At 45.4% G+C, this 14,378-nt stretch overlaps 1 non-coding gene and 1 pseudogene across 1 annotated transcript; both read right to left on the bottom strand.

Moving 5' to 3' along the window:
* Positions 1-394: 394 nt before the first annotated feature.
* On the bottom strand, positions 395-8,038 carry LOC105484938 (eukaryotic translation initiation factor 1 pseudogene; annotated as a pseudogene).
* Positions 8,039-9,507: 1,469 nt separating this feature from the next.
* On the bottom strand, positions 9,508-9,614 carry LOC112427259 (U6 spliceosomal RNA). The gene has a single exon (XR_003018767.1). It is a non-coding gene; the product is annotated as a U6 spliceosomal RNA (small nuclear RNA).
* Positions 9,615-14,378: the final 4,764 nt, after the last annotated feature.

The raw sequence follows: 14,378 nt of genomic DNA, 5'->3' as shown, positions 1-14,378 counted from the left end.
AGTTTTAACATGCAACAGAATCACCTGGAAGGCTTTATAAAACAAGATTGCTCAATCTTTGTTCCCAGGGTTTCAGATTCTTATTATCTGGGAATAGGGGCAGTTCTAAGAAGTTTCCGGGTGCTGCTGATGCTTCTTGTCCGGGAACTGCACTTTGAGAGCCACTGCATAAAACTGAAACCGCATCTGTATCCCATTAAAGTATATCCACTGGTAAGTTGTAGAGAGGAGCCCAAGAGGAGGAAGTTCAAATGAGTTGTCTCAAAGGTACTTGGAAAAAGTAACGGGCTCCAGGACAACGCTAAGGTCTCTTTCCTCTTGGAGATCTTGGGTTTCTGAGATAAAAGACTGCTCCCCCTCACCTTTTTTTTTTTTTTTTTTTTTTTTGGCTCTTTTCAGTTTATTGCATGAAGGAGTTACACTAGGCCCAGTTAAAAGCAGACCCCAAATGGTTACATTATACCAGCTGTGGAGGTTTTTAAACTTGTGACAAGGGACAGAAGGGAAATTCTACTCAGTGCAAGGAAATCCTCACTTAAGCTTCAGTGAGCCACAAGCACTTAAAACCCGTGAACCTTCAGCTGATTGTCCTTAGCCAGTCCAAGCTCTACAAGGAGCTGGCATATGTTCTTGCGTTGGTCATCCTGTAGCTGAATTGCTTCTCCATATTCTGGATGCTCAATTACAGTACCATTGCAGGCAAGCTTCTTAAACGCCTTCACTAGTTTCTTTTTATCATAATCATCAGCAATCGCTTGGACAGTAGTAAGGGTCTTCCTGCCATTTCTCTGTTGAATTCCTATATGGATATAATCCTCAGTGCCAGCAGGAAGCAGGTCATCACCCTTACTTGCATCAGCAAAGGAATTGAAAGAGTGGAGGTCCTGGATAGCGAACTTACGATATGATTCCTTTTCCTCGATGGAAACGGGCTGTGGAAGGCAGAGGTGGCGGGAGAAGGCAGGCAGCGGGGATGGAATGTCGGGAAGTGAGGGGGCTCAAAGGGGAGGCTGCTGACTGGACCCCCCTCCGCGTTTTTTTTTTTTTTTTTTGTAGAGATGAGACCTCATTATGTTGCCCAGACTTGTCTGGGACTCCTGGCCTCAAGCAATCCTTCTGCCTGGGCCTCCTAATATGTTGAGATTATAGGTATGAGCCACCACATCCAGTCCAAAGACTACTTTTCTGATGAGGAAGTTGTGGTGGACAAATCAGTCTATTCTTCTTCAGCTACCAGAATAAGAAAATCTTAGAAAATGATTCTTAGGCTCCCAAACTGAACATCCAACAGATCTCAAGTTGCTGTGGTGACCTGTGTTTCTAAATCAAGTCCTGCTTCCACAATTCCAAAAGAGTAATTACTAAATCAGAGATTAGGAAATGGGAAAAGAAGAAATTATCTTCATCCAAAGACAGCTTTTCCCAGAGTATATTCTGAAGAATATTAGCTCCATAATTAACAACAAGATGAAAGCGTTCCACGGTCCAATGAAATTCAGTGACACTGAAAGCCATATCCATTACTTAGAGGTACATAGCTGCAAAGTCTCACAGTCCAGAAATCAGTTTAAGATAGTTAAGTTCCATCCTGGGCAACATAGTGAGACCCTGTCTCTACAAATAATAAAAAATTAGCTGGATATAGTGGTGAGCACCTTCCAGCTACTTGGGAGGCTGAGGCATGAAGATTGCTTGAGCCCAGGAGGTCGAGGCTTCAGTGAGCCATGATCGTGCCACAGCACTCAGCTCAGGCAACAGAGTGAGTCCCTCAAAAAGAAAAATGTTAAGCTCCTTCCTTCCTTCCTTCCTTCCTTCCTTCCTTCCTTCCTTCCTTCCTTCCTTCCTTCCTTCCTTCCTTCCTTCCCTCCCTCCCTCCCTCCCTTCCCTCCCTCCCTCCCTTCCTGTCTCTTTCTCTCTCTCATTCTCTTTCTTTTTTCTTTCTTTTTTGAGACAAGGTCTCACTCTGTCACCCAGGCTGGAGTGCAGTGGCACGATCGCAGCTCACTGCAGCTTCAGCCTCCCCAGGCTCAGGTGATCCTTCCACCTCAGCCTCTGAGTAGTTGAGATTTTTTTTATTTTTTGTAGAAACAGGGTCTTGCCATGCTGCGCAGGCTGGTCTCGAACTGCTGGACTCAAGTGATCCACCACCTTAGCCTCCCAAAGGGTTGGGATTACAGGCGTGAGCCCTAAACTGTCTTTTGATATAAAACCAAAGAGCATTTTTGCTCATAACATATCCTGAGGCACATATTTAGAGAAGCACTGCCTTTGGGGACCTTTTCTCTTTAATGGGATAAATTTTGTTTTGTTCTGGATGGAAACTTCATGTAAACATGAAAAACACTCTGATAGACACACACACACACACACACACACACACACACACACACAGCCTTAGTCCCCAGGTAGGCAGGAAAGAAAATATCCGGAACGACCGTTCCAGTTCTCATCCCTTCCAGATGTGAAGCTGCCCTGAGGTGTGTGACATGGGATGTTGTCTGTACCTGGGTGGGGACCTGAGGCTGCTCTTTGATTGGGCAGTTAGGGTGAGTGGAGGAGGAAGCTCTGGGGGTGAGTGATAGGCAGCCAGGAAAGAGATGGCTTGGGGAGCACAGAGTGGAATTTTCCCCTGGAAATCCTTTTGAACTGAAGTGGATTTGAATGTTGCACCCACGGTCACCTAGATCCCAGGGCTAAATGATTTTTCTCTTCATTTTCCAGTAATAATTAACATTGCTGTAGTGATCACAGGCAGTTTGGAGACAGTTTGTCTGGCTGTAGTGATGGAAACAAGAAGGAAACTCCTCCCTAAACCCTCAGGGAAACTTTCTTTTCTCTTCTCTCAGTTGGTGGGAAGAGGGGGACACTGAAACATTCCTGCATTGGCAAGGATTGTTCCACCTTTTGTTAAATTAAATACTTTTCAGCCTGGAATAGTGGCTCACGCTGGTAATCCCACCACTTTGGGAGGCCAAGGCGAGTGGATCACCTGAGGTCAAGAGTTCAAGACCAGCCTGAACAACATGGTGAAACACTATCTCTACTAAAAATACAAAAATCAGCTGGGCATGGTGGTGCACATCTGTAAGTCCAACTACTAAGGAGGTGGAGGCAAAAGAATTGCTTGAACCAGGAAGGTGGAGGTTGCAGTGAGCTGAGATCCTGCCACTGCACTCCAGCCTGGGCAATAGAGTGAGACTCCGTCTCAAAAAAAAAAAAAAAAAAAAAAAAAAAATTAAACAGTTTTCAGAATCTTATATTCTTTTAGCAAAACACTCATTTTGGGTAAATGAAGATGTTTTCATTAACCATCCAAGTGACACTCCAGAGGTGGTTTTAGATTAGGAAACAGAGGCTGAGAAGCCAGGAAATCTCTCTGGGGCAGGGGCAGGGAAGTACGTGATGTCTTGTTTTCTAGCTCACTGGAGACCTCTGAGCCTCCAGGCATGTTGTCGGTGGCATCCTGCATTTCACTTTGAATATACAAGTTGGATTTGACAACCAGGTGAGATCAGAATCATGCCCACGGGACAGAATGCCTTTTTTTTTTTTTTTTTTTTTTTTTGAGATGGAGTCTTGCTCTGTTACCCAGGCCGGAGTGCTGCGGTGCAATCTCGGCTCACTGCAACCTCCGCCTCCTGGGTTCAAGTGATTCTTCTGCCTCAGTCTCCTGAGTAGCTGGAACTACAGGCATGTGCCACCACACCCGGCTAATTTTTGTATTTTTAGTAGACACAAGGTTTCATCATATTACCCAAGCTGGTCTTTAAGTCCTGACCTTGTGACCTGCCCACCTCAGCCTCCCAAAATGCTGGGATTACAGGTGTGAGCCACCGCGCCTGGCCTTAGAATGCCTTTTATACAGCCTCTTGCATTGCAGAGGAGCTGCTTTATTCCTGTCCCAGCAGCTGAGCAACTCTAAAAAGCACGGCTTTGTGTTTTATGGTGTTAATTTTGTTGATTTCTAAAGGCTTTTCTCTGTCTGCCCTTCCTTTCTTTCCTCTCTTCTTTTCTCCCAAGGAAAAAGGAAACCATAACAAAATATTACCGTATTTGAGTAAGCCATCAGAATCTGCATCTGGGAGTGAAGAGAGGGCTTTCTTTTCCATGACACAGTGCATGCCATAGAATGTCCAAACAATGAGGGACCGCAGGGATTATCCTGCCCACCTCTTATAAGAAGGTAGAGGCCCAAAGTTAAGCTCTTGCACAGGACTCTTAATCGCAGCGCCACCTCTTTCTGCTACTCCAGGCTGGAAGGGAGAGCATTATTTGTTATATAATTTCACGAGTTCTGCTGGAGCTCTGACGGGGTCTCTTCAGCATGACTTGACACGACACTATTTGGAACCATTAAGCTGGCATATCTTCTGGTGTGCTGTTAAGCTGGGGTATCTTCTAGTGTGCTGAGGATCTGGCCAGCTTGCTTACATTTGTGGGCTGACTGGCCGAGAAAGAATGAGATGACTTCAGCCTGCAAAGAAAGGCTGCTTATCTATTCTAAAACAGGCTTGATGCTTTTCTTTTTTCTTTTTACTTTGAGAAGGAGTTTTGCTCTTATTGCCCAGGCTGGAGTGCAAATGCGCGATCTCGGCTGACTGTAACTTCTGTCTCCCGGGTTCCAGCGATTCTCTTGCCCTTGCCTCCAGAGTAGCTGGGATTACAGGCACGCGCCACCACGCCTGGCTAATTCTTTTGTATTTTTAGTAGAGATGGGGTTTCACCATGTTGGCCAGGCTGACCTCAGGTGATCCACCCACCTTGGCCTCCCAAAGTGCTGGGATTACAGGCGTGTGCGTGGCCAGCCGGCTTGATGTTTTTCTGAGCACTCAACCGAATTAGTTTAGAAATGTCTGAGGCTTCTATAATGGAGAAAGAGTGAAACTGAGCAAGGAGTGCCATAACCCCCCTGGTGAAAACCCACCTGATGCTGACATCACTGGAAGCCCCTGTGTAGCTCCAGCTCTCAATTCTGTCACTTCTTTACTCCTCCTGAGTGACGACTGAGTTTAAATTCTGGGTCTCTCTGCCATGCTGTGAAAAAATGTCTTCTAAAGGATGGCCACCATGTAAGTCAGGGCCTGTGGTTGCACCAACACCTACCCATCTAGTTCCTCCTTCAAGGAGTTTCAGATCATTTGGTGCTATAGAGCCACTGATGCAGAGTATGATAATGTCTGTTCTGGATACTTTATTTCTTATTCTGGTGACAGGTTTTTTTTTAAATTTTTTATGTAAACTTTTTTTCCCCCCGATTGGCAATATCATCATTATTTGTCAATCATATTCTTTTTGTTTGTTTTTGTTTTTGAGACAGAGTCTCGCTCTGTTGCCCAGGCTGGAGTGCAGTGATGTGTTCTCAGCTCACTGCAACCTTTGCCTCCCAGGCTCAAGCGATTCTCGTGCCTCAGCCTCCCAAGTAGCGGGGACTACAGGTGTGTGCCACCATACCCAGATAATTTTTTGTAGAGTGGGGTTTAGCCATGCTGCCGAGGCTGGTCTTAAACTCCTGGGCTCAAGTGATCTGCACCCCTTGGCTTCCCAAAGTGCTGGGATTAGAGGTGTGAGCCACCACACCTGGCCTTACATTCTTCAAATTAATGTGTGTTGACAGTAATTGCCTATTAGTTGGACCTGTGACTACATTAACAAAAATAATCTTTCATGTAGCATATAGGGTTAGAGTGATAGGGCGGGAAGAAAAAAAGGAAAAGGAAAAGGATAGAGAGAAAGAGTTCTGTACGTTAAAGAATGTGTTGCTCTTGGAGTCTCTGAGATCTTGGCAAGGCCTGCAACGAATTATGTGTGTTGTTTTCTCTGGATCCTCAGTGAAAATTTGAGCTATGAATAAGAGTTAGAAAGAATAGGACACTGTATTTTCCAGAGTAGAAATATAAATACATGTTTTACAGCCTCAGAGTGAATTCCCATAACTGAACTCACACTGTAGAATGTAATTTGACACCTCCCTCAGTCACAGCCACTAAGAGCAACCGCCATCGAGAACCTAATGTTACTCAGAAAACCAGGACCATCAAATCCTAGGGTTGGGAGGATCTTGGAGGTTATCTTGTCCCTTTTATGCCTTCTAGCTCTTGAGCAATAAGGGAATCTGGAGCAGTGAGGGATGGGAGGGGACAGAGGCGGGGAGCCTCTGCCTCTGACTTTGTCTCAAAGATTCCAGAAATGAGGATGCATTCTTGGTCACCAAAATGCTATCTATCTTATTCTAGTGTTTAGTTTTAAGAAGCCCCAGTGCAAGGATAAGAGTGATTAATATTATCAGGAGCACAACATGTTGTGCCTGGCACCATGCCAAGCACTTACAACACATCTTACCTCATTTACTACAACAGCTCCATGAACGTAAGCACTTCATTTATAAAGAGAGCAACACAGAAAAAGGTGAGTAAGTTACTCTGGACTTAGCAAGTGGCAGAGCTGGGGTTCAAACTAAAGTTTGACTGATTTTGCACCTCAACCTTTTTTTTTGAGATGGGAGTCTCTTTATATTGCCCTGGCTGGTCTTGAACTCCTGGGTTCAAGTGGTCCTCCTGTCTCAGCCTCCCCTGTAGCTGGAACTATAGGTGCACACCACCATTCCAAGCTCCTGTATCTCTAACTTTTCTGGTATTTTTATGCCCTGCCATTTGCAAGAAAGTCTTACTATTATAAAATGGTTCTTTTTATGTGCTGTATAATTGGTTTTGACTTACAAGCCAAAAGACATTTTCTTTGAAAATAACAAGAAGTTCATAATTAGGGTTGCTGGGCTTAGCAAATAAAAATACAGGGTGCCCAGTACAGTCAAATTTCAGACAGACAACAAATAATTTTTTAGTTTGTGTGTTTTAAATATTTTTAGCCTATGTCCAAAATATTACATGGGACATACTTAAAACTAAAAAAAAAAAATTATTTGTTTGGTATTCAAATTTCCTGGTCATCCTGTATCTTATCTGTATTCACAATGAATGAGAATAAGTTGCTAAATTTAGTCCCTTTGTAGGCCACAGTGTTGCTCTGTTCCATGGCTGATGACTCTCTAGTGGGAACTTCTTCATCTAGGGCCTTCTGTAAACCCTTCAGTCCCATCCCTTGTGTCTTTTTTTTTTTTCCTTTTTTTTTTTTGTTCTGAGTCCTTTGTGTATTCTAGATTCTACTACTTCACTGGTTATGTGTGTGGCAAGCATCTTCTCCCAGTGTGTGTCTAGCCTTCTCCCCTCCCCTCCCCTCCTCTCCCCTCCCCGCCTCCCGTTTCGTTTCGTTTCGTTTCATTTCGTTTCGTTTCGTTTCATTCAGCGTCTGATATGGTTTGACTGTGTCCTCACCCAACTCTCATCTTGAATTCCCACGTGTTGAGGGAGCGACCAGGTGGGAGATAATTGAATCATGGGGGCGGGTCTTTCCCGTGCTGTTCTCGTGATAGTGAATAAATCTCACGAGATCTGATGGTTTTAAGATGGGGAGTTTCGGTGCAGAAGAGTTTTTCTCTTGTCTACCGCCGTGTGAGATATGCCTTCCACCTTCCATCATGATTGTGAGGCTTCCCCAGCCATGTGGACTTACAGTTGTAAGTCCAATAAGCCTCTTTCTTTAGTAAATTGCTCAGTCCTGGGTATGTCTTTATTAGCAGGGTGAAAACGGACTAATACAGCACCCAAAATGTTTTTAATAAAAGAGTAGGATCAGGGTTCGTTTTTCTAGCTCGGCTGGCCCATGGGGCCCTGGCACACTGAAAATTTCGGCCCTTGGAACACACAGGGTTTGGTGTGGCTGTGCGGGGTTGCCAGGGTAAATGCCAGTGTCGCTATGGGCCCTTTCGAGGACCAGAAAGCAGGATGGTGCCACAGCCCTTGGGGGAATTCAGGCCAGCTGCTCAAAGGTGCGGATCTTGCCCCAGCCTTGGGGATGCAGCTGGGCCCTGGCCGCTCACACGCAGTGCGAACCTTTACTCTGGGTACCTCCTGAACCCGCACAACCGCAGCTGTGGGCCTGAAACCATAGCCGTTTTGTTTTCCGGGCCTGGAAGCTTCATCTTCCGAACAGGATCAGAGGTGGCCGGTTGGTGCGATTCACAAAAAGCCTCTTCAGTATAACCTGGCTGAAGGTGGACAGCTTGACCAACAGCCCTAGGTAGATGTCCAGCGCTTGGGCTCCCTGCGCCCAGCCTTTCTGTCCTTGCTGTGGTGGATGTCGACTCCCACGATGGCGCCTCCGGCTCCACGAGGCCGGGAAGGAGCCATTTCACTTTCTTTACGGGATCTTTGATAAACACATTTTATCAGTGTTCTCCTTTATTATCTGTTGATTTGTTTTGAGACAGGCTCTGGCTCTGTTGCCCAGCCTGGAATCCAGGGGCACGATGTCAGCTCACTCCAGCCTCCACCTCCCAGGTTCAAACAATCCTTCCACCTCAGCCTCCTGAGTATCTGGGACCATAGGTACGCATCACCACACCCAGCTGATTTTTGTGTGTTTTGTAGATACGGGGTCTTCCTACATTGCCCAGGTTGGTCTTGAACTCGTGGCCTCAAGCAAATGTTTTCCTTCATAGTTAGTACTTTTGTGTCTTATTTAAGAAATTTGGCTGGGCATGGTGGCTCATGCCCTGTAATCCCAGCACTTTGGGAGGCTGAGGTAGGCAGATCACTTGAGGCCAAGAGTTAAAGACCAGCCTGGCCAACATAGTGAAACCCTGTCTCTACTAAAAACACAAAAAAATTAGCTGGGCCTGGTGGCACACGCCTGTAATCCCAGCTACTCGGGAGGCTGAGGCATGAGAATCGATTGCATCTGGGAGGCAGAAGCGATAGTGAGCCAAGATCACGCCACTGCACTGCAGCCTGGGTGACAGAGTGAGACTCTATCTCAAAAAAAAAAAAAACAAAAAAACAAAAAAATTCTTCCCTGCTCTGTGAATATAGACGTGTTCTCTTATTTCATTATGATTTTTGTTTTGTTTTGTTTTACTTTTTGTATTTGTCTTTTTTTTTTTTTTTTTTTTTTGAGACAGAGTCTTACTCTGTCACCCAGGCTGGAGTGCAGTGGCATGATCTTGGCTCATTGCAACCTCTGCCTCCCAGGTTCAAGTGATTCCCTCCTGGGTAGCTGGGATTACAGGCACCCACCACCACACTCAGCTAATTTTTTTGTATTTTTAGTGAAGGTGGGGTTTCACCATGTTGGCCAGGCTGGTTTCGAATTCCTGACCTCAGGTGATCCACCACCTCGGCCACCCAAAGTGCTGGAATTACAGGCGTGAGCCACTGTGCCTGGCCATATTTAGGTCTAATCTGCCAGTATTTCTGCTTGTGTGCAGTATGTTGTTGGGTCCTCCATTGTCCCAGCACTAGTTATGAGTGATCCATCTTTCTTTGATGATCAACAATTAAAAAAAAAATCTTTAAAAAAATATGGAATGCTGATTTTACAGTGAACTATGATTGTGACACTGCACTCCAGCCTGAACAACAGAGCGAGACCGTCTCTTTAAAAAAAAAAAAGAAAAAGAAAGATCTCTTAATGAATTGGTGTGCCATCCTGGTAAAGGGGCCATGCTGATCTTCTCTGTATAGTTCCTATTTTAGTATATGTGCTGCCAAAGTGAGTGCTAATCAACAATTTTAGTATTTCTGTGACTGTTCCCACTGCTGGACAATGAGCTACTTTTATCTCTATATTACTAGAGTCTAGCATATAGGATTTGTCTCTGAGAGTGGGCTAAATAATTGTTGAACGGTGTTTTTTTTTTTTTTGTTTTGTTTTTTTTTTTTTTTTTTGAGATGGAATCTTGTTCTGTCACCCAGGCTGGAGTGCAGTGGTGTAATCTTGGCTCACTGAAACCTCTGCCTCCCAGGTTCAAGTGATTCTCGTGCCTCAGCCTTCCGAGTAGCTAGGATTACAGGCATACACCACCACACCTGGCTAATTTTTGTATTTTTAGCAGAGATGGAGTTTCACCATGTTGACCAGGCTGGTCTTGAACTCCTGGCCTCAGGTGCTCAAGCCTGCAAAAGTGCTGGTATTACAGGCGTGAGCCACTGTACCTGGCTTGAACTATGTTCTTAATCCTGGGTACCACCTGCAAAAATCTGTTAATATAAGTAGGGGCTTAAGCAAAGGAAGATTTCTGCTAATGAGGAATTTTATCTCAAGTAACTGTTGAATTTACTAAATGAGTTGCTGAGTTTCATTATTAGAATAATAATTGTATTAGTCAGTTCTCGAATGCTATAAAGAAATACCTGAGACTGGGCCGGATGTCGTGGCTCACTCCTGTAATCCTAGCACTTTGGGAGGCCAAGGTGGGTGGATTACCTGAAGTCAAGAGTTCGAGACCAGCCTGACCAACATGGCAAAACCCCATCTCTACTAAAAATACAAAGTTAGCCGGGCATGGTGGCAGGGGCCTGTGATCCCAATGACTTGGGAGGCTGAGGCAGAATTGCTTGAACCCGCGAGACAGAGGTTACAGTGAACCAAGATTGTGCCATTGCACTCCAGTGTGGGTGACAGAGCAATACTCTGTGCCAAAAAAAACCACCAAAAACCCACAAAAAACAAAAAACTGAGACTGGGTAATTTATAAAGAAAAGAGAGTGCCGGGCACGGTGGCTCAAGCCTGTAATCCCAGCACTTGGGAGGCCGAGACGGGTGGATCACGAGGTCAGGAGATCAAGACCGTCCTGGCTAACACGGTGAAACCCCGTCTCTACTAAAAAAAGAAATACAAAAAAACTAGCCAGGCGAGGTGGCGGGCACCTGTAGTCCCAGCTACTTGGGAGGCTGAGGCAGGAGAAGGGCGTGAACCCGGGGGGCGGAGCTTGCAGTGAGCTGAGCCAAGATCACGCCACTGCACTCCAGCCTGGGGACAGAGTGAGACTCCGTCTCAAAAAAAAAAAAAAAAAAAAAAAAAAAGAAAAGAAAAGAGGTTTAGTTGGCTCAGGGTTCTGCTGGCTGTACAGGAAGTATAGAGGCTGCTTCAGGGAACTTACAATCATGGCAGAAGGCAAAGGGAAAGCAGGCATGTCTTATGTAGCCAGAGCAGGAGGAAGAGACAGTAGGCCGGGGATGCCACACACCTCTAAACAACCAGAATTGTGGGATAGCTCACTCACTCACAAGAACAGCTCCAAGGAGATGGTACTAAACCATTCATGAAAACTGCCTCCATGTCCCAGTCACCTCCCACCAGGCCCCGTCTCCAACACTGGGGATTACAATTGAACATGAGATTTGGGTGGGAACACAGATTCGAACCATATCAATAATAATATTTCAATAATAATTCAATAGATACCTTTCACTGAGATTTGACCAAGGCCAGGCGAAGCTTTACTCACATTCTCACTTTTCATCCTCACACGGCATAGTCAGGAAGAAAATGTCATCATCACTATTCGCAGAGGAAGAAGCTATGGTTCGGGGTGACCTGGTGTGCTGGAGGTCACACAGAGCAGGATGCAGGCTGGGACTATGAGCAGCTCTGTAATGACAGCTCAGAAAACCTCTAACACAAACTTGACCTCATTCTGCCTCTTCAGCATCACAAGGTGCTAAACCAGATGCCTAGAAATAGGGCACAGCTTTCCAGCTGGGACATTTCTATACAGGACCTGTAGTCTCTATAACCAAAAGGGACCCTAGGTGAGAGTCTACATGTAAAAGTTAGTGGGGCTTACATTTTGGCCCAACTGCAGAAGAAACTTTCTAAACTAGAATTGTTTGAAGTGGAACCATTCCCAGCAGTGTTAGAAGTTTTGCACCATCCAGCTGTACTGTGTGACATCCACCAATCACTGGAACAGGTCCTGATAGAGTAGTACCCACTCTCCATAGATCTCATTTCCAGGTCTCCTATTGTCCTGAGGTCCCCATTTCTCTCAGAGCTCCTGTATCTTGGGGTCTGAGTATTTGATAAACATTGCTTGAACCCCTCTATTTGTCAGGTACTATACCAGGTGCCAGGGGTGCAGACATGGATAAAAGAGAGTTATCCTCAGGATGGTCACTGAGGCAGAAAGATTCATTAACATGATTTTATTATAATCTGGTAAATGTTAAGATGTGCACTGTCCCTTCCCAGAGAAGGGCCCTGGTCCTAACAGGACCATGTCTGGAAAAGATGCCTTTTGAGATGAATGACTCTTGAAGGATGAGGAGATTTAAGTCAGGCAAAGAAAGTCCGTAGTGATGTGGCTGGGGGTGGTGGAGAACCCATGCCATTCTAAGAACCAAAGAGTAGTGGCCGGACACAGCGGCTCATGCCTGTAATGCCAGCGCTTTGAGAGGCTGAGGTGGGCGGATCACCCAAGGTCAGGAGTTCGAGATCAGCCTGGCCAACATGGTGAAACCCTGTTTCTACTAAAAATACAAATATAAGCCAGAGGCGGTGACGGGCGCCTGTAATCCCAGCTATTCAGGAGGCTAAGGCAGGAGAATCACTTGAACCTGAGAGGCAGAGGTTGCAGTGGGCCAAGATAGCACCACTGCACTCCAGCCTGGGCAATGAGAGCGAAACTCGGTCTCAAAAAAAAAAAGAAAAAAAAAATACAGAACCAGTGAGTATCTTTGAATCTCAGCATAGACTGCTTCCCTGTTCCTCAGCTTTTCCCCTTTGCCTTCTCCCTGGGACTTTTCCCAATCTTTCCCCTGGATAGAAAGCCTTGGAGTTCTCCCATTATCTGTAATTCTTACCTATCTCCACAAAGTCATTTATCTCTTGACCTCTGTTTTATTTTATTTATTATTAATTTCTTTCTTTTCTTTTTTTTTTTTTTTTAAACTGGGTCTTGCTGTGTTGCCCTGGCTGGAGTACAGTGACATGATCTTGGCTCACTGCAACCTCCACCTTCTGGGTTCAAGTGATTCTGCCTCAGCCTCCTGAGTAGCTGGGACTACAGGCGTATGCCACCACGCCTGGCTGATTTTTGTAGTTTTAGTAGAGATGGGGTTTTCCTGTGTTGGCCAGGCTGGTCTTGAACTCCTGACCTCAGGTGATCTGCCCACCTTAGCCTCCCAAAGTGCTAGGATTACAGGCATGAGCCACTGCGCCCCGTCTTGACTTCTGTTTTAATTCTAATTATGTGCTGGGGTCTAAAAGTTCATTGTAAGGCAAACTCTCAGAGACAGTAACTCAGGAAAGGAGTGGAGAAGGCTCCAGACCCAGCATCTGAAGTGCAAGTGCACACTGGCCTGCGCGGAGCAGAGTGAGCGAACTGTGCATGGTCCACAGCACCACTTGAGGCCCAGAAACCCCTGGTTGCCGAAACACCACTGAGATCCTCCTTGGTAGCAACCAGGTGTGTGGAAAGAGCTTCCACACCAGAAAGACCTGGAGTTAAATTCTGGCCCCACTTCCTAGCTTCTCCACAGAAAGTGACTTTCCTTGTCTGAGTCTTAGTTTTCTTATCTGTAAAATTGGTAGGAAATAAGTGCCCTTCAGGGTTGTTCTAGGATTAAACAGGATGGCCCATGGAAAGAACTGCCAGGGAGGTGCCCAATCAATGTCACTTTCGTCTAGATTTCTTTGTGTGAAGGAACTGACTAGAAGAAAATACCCCAAAGCAATTGATACTTTTTCCCAAAGTATTAGAATAAATTTAGAAAATTTGCACTTAAAATCTTATTTGTGGTGGCCAGGTGCAATGGCTTATGCCTGTAATCCCAGCACTTTGGGAGGCTGATGTGGGCGGATCACTTGAGGTCATGAGTTCAAGACTAGCCTGGCCAACATGGTGAAACCCGTGTCTACCAAAAATACAAGAATTAGCCGGGTGTGGTGATGCACACCTGTAATCCCAGCTACTGAGGACGCAGAGGCAGGGGACTCACTTGAACCCGAGAGGCAGACGTTGCCGTGAGCCAAGATTGCACCACTGTACTCTAGCCTGGGCAACAGAGTGTGACTCCATCTCAAATAATAAAAATAAAATAAAATCTTTTTTGTGGAAAATGTAAGCCTAGGGATATTCCTAGGGCCAGAGAGTAGGTAGATTTATTTTTTATTTTTTAAAAAGCTTTAATATTTTATATAGAGAGAATCTCACTATGTTGCCCAGGCTGGTCTCAAACTCCTGGCCTCAGGTGATTCTCCCACTTTGGCCTCCCAAAGTGCTGGGATTACAGGCATGAGCCACTATGCCTGACCCAAAGAGTGGGTGGATTCTGGAGGCAACTGGACTTGAGGATCTTTTTCCAGCAAATACTAGAAAAGATCATCTGAGAGATGAATATTGACCATCATCCCACTACACCTTCTGAGGGATATTCTGCAAGTACCCGCATGTCTGACTCTGTCTCACAGTCCTTATATTATTGAAAGTCCTTTCTGTTATCTTACTTAAAGTTTCTTGTACTTCAGCATGAGTCATGCT

The sequence above is a fragment of the Macaca nemestrina genome, chromosome 1, assembly GCF_043159975.1.
Source record: "Macaca nemestrina isolate mMacNem1 chromosome 1, mMacNem.hap1, whole genome shotgun sequence".
NCBI classification, from domain to species: Eukaryota; Metazoa; Chordata; class Mammalia; order Primates; family Cercopithecidae; genus Macaca; species Macaca nemestrina.
This window is presented reverse-complemented; position numbering and strand designations above follow the sequence as displayed.